Source organism: Solanum tuberosum, unplaced genomic scaffold, assembly GCF_000226075.1.
Source record: "Solanum tuberosum cultivar DM 1-3 516 R44 unplaced genomic scaffold, SolTub_3.0 scf00421, whole genome shotgun sequence".
NCBI classification, from domain to species: domain Eukaryota; kingdom Viridiplantae; phylum Streptophyta; class Magnoliopsida; order Solanales; family Solanaceae; genus Solanum; species Solanum tuberosum.
Genome location: NW_006239343.1, coordinates 20,158 through 22,899, shown reverse-complemented (window position 1 = coordinate 22,899; position 2,742 = coordinate 20,158). Strand labels below are relative to the sequence as shown.

The following is a 2,742-nucleotide window of genomic DNA, read 5'->3' as shown; positions in this document are numbered from 1 at the left end:
TTTCTTCGGAAAACATCTACAGGTTGTGTTCTTCTTTTGGTGTATGTAGATGACATTATTATCACAGGAACTGATTCTTCACTAATCACTTGCCTCCAACAGCAGCTTAAAGATTCTTTTCATATGACAGATCTTGGTACTCTTACTTATTTTTTGGGTTTGGAAGTTCATAATGTTGCTTCAGGTGTATTTCTAAACCAACACAAATATACTCAGGATCTGATTTCTTTGGCTAGTCTTCAAGATTCATCCTCCGTAGATACTCCACTGGAATTGAATGTGAAGTATCGATGTGGGGAAGGCGATCTTCTTCCTGATCCAACTATATTTCGACAATTAGTTGGGAGTCTAAATTACCTTACTATTACTCGGCCTGATATCTCTTTTGCAGTTCAACAAGTTAGTCAATTTATGCAAGCTCCCCGTCATCTCCACTTGGTGGCTGTTCGTCGCATCATTCGGTACCTTCTAGGAACATCTACTCGTGGATTGTTCTTTCCAAGTGGTTCTCCTATTCGTCTTAATGCTTTTAGTGATTCTGATTGGGCGGGATGTCCTGATACTCGTCGTTCAGTCTCTGGTTGGTGCATGTTTCTTGGAGAGTCATTGATATCTTGGAAGAGTAAAAAGCAAGATCGTGTGTCAAAATCTTCAACAGAGGCTGAATATCGATCCATGTCTACTGCTTGCTCCGAGGTTGTATGGCTTCGTGGATTACTTGCTGAGATTGGATTTCCCCAATCTCATCCTACTCCTCTCCACGCTGACAATACAAGTGCTATTCAGATTGCTACTAATCCAGTTTTTCATGAGAGGACCAAACACATCGAAGTGGATTGTCATTATATACGAGAAGCTGTAGATAAAGGAGTCATTACTCTTCCACATGTGTCCAGTGATCTTCAAATAGCTGATGCGTTTACAAAATCCATGGCACGGCAACGCCATCAGTTTCTAGTAGGCAAATTGATGCTTCTTGATCCACCAGCATCAATTTGAGGGGGGATGTTAGCATGATAGACAACTAAATGATTGTATATATTAATGTAATTATATAGTGATATAAATTAGCATGATCATATACATTTGTTGTAGAATCATATGAATAAATATTGTGATAGAATAGCTGATTTGGAGGGATAGCAAGGCAGATTTAGAGGGATTCAATGGCAGATTTGTATAGATAGAATAGATGATCTTTAGGGATAGGAATGGCGGATCTTTAGGGATGTGTAATCTTTATTTTCTCTATATAATGGAAAGACTCTCTCACTTTGAGAGACATTCAGCTGAAAATTGACAGATACTACATATTCCTCGATTCTCATATTACCTACATTTACCTATCCTAAATTGACGTCAACCCTGCCTGTAAAATGAAAAACTTTTCCTTTTCCAATAATTCAGAACCGTATAAACTCATACTATCTACATTGTCTTTACCATGACAAGAAAACTTTGCAGGAAATCATTTCACTTTTGGAAAAATTATCACTGTTGAGGTCGACCTCAACCCTAGTTAATCACAATAATAACATCCACATGTGCAAGATAACCCTTTTTTAGGGTGGGGTGAGGAGGGAGGAGCAATAAGGTTATAAAGACGATCAATTTTAGTGTTTCTTTATCTTGATATATTGAAGGGAACAGGAATCACCTTCTTTAAGGGCATCGCAAACTTCTTCAGTTGTCACGTTTAAGGCTTTAAGAAGAATAGCTAAATTTTGTGCCTTCTTTTGATCAATAATTTGAACATATTGTTTAGAAGCATCTTGGAACATAGAGTCCTTCTTTGGACCATTCTTGTCTTTATCGGCATGAGCATATCCAAAGAGACTCTCTATCATATCTTCATCAAATCTGTCAAACAAAATTCACTGACCATTAAACACCTTACTCAATCAAAAGAATCATAGAGCAACATCACGCAAGAAAAAATACACTTACTGAAATGATCAGGGTTTGCTAGACTAGTAGGATCTTCAAAAGGATTTACCCTACCGGGTGGAGGCTTAAGCGGAGGCTGTCCCTGCATCCCCATTCTTCCAGGCGGTATCTGCTCAGAAACCCCTGCTGCAGCCACAGCAATGCCCGTAACAGTTCCCAAAGGGATCTCACTTTTAGAACCATTAAGAGCGTTCGGCTCCATGTAGAAAGTTTTACCAATTTTATTGTGGGAATCATCACTGACTAAATGATTACTAGCATTACCGTGCCTTGAGGCTGAAAGATTTCAAAATCTCATTGCATGCTCCCTTGAAGCTACCAGCCTTTCCATACAAATCAATCAAACTATTGTAAGTGGCAGTCATTCAAGGTCTCCTTCTCAATTTCTGATACATATAATATTCCTCCTGATCTGAAAAGCTTAGTCAACAAAAACTGCTTCAAACAAAAAATTTCATAGTCAAAATCAATATCATCCAACTCAATCTTCCCAGTAAATTAATCCTTATAGGAACCTATCTATCTGCTCTATCATAGTACCCTACATCCTTTAAAATAAAAATTGTATTCTTTGTTGCCTAGACCTTAAGATTTAATTAGCCAGAACGTAGATTAAAGGTTAGTGATTAGCGCAATTGAAAGTTTAGGTATATATATACACAGATGTATTGACTTTGACGAAATATTTTCTCCTGTTGTCAAAATGTCCTCGATTCGTACAGTTCTGGGTTTGGCTGCTCGTCTTAATTTAGAGATATAGCAGATGGATGTGAAGACGGCTTTCCTTCACGGTGA

The 2,742-nt window shown here is 38.0% G+C and overlaps 1 pseudogene; it reads right to left on the bottom strand.

Moving 5' to 3' along the window:
- LOC102599773 (formin-like protein 5) overlaps positions 1-2,149 on the bottom strand; it is a 7,921-nt pseudogene extending 5,772 nt beyond the window's left edge.
- Positions 2,150-2,742: the final 593 nt, after the last annotated feature.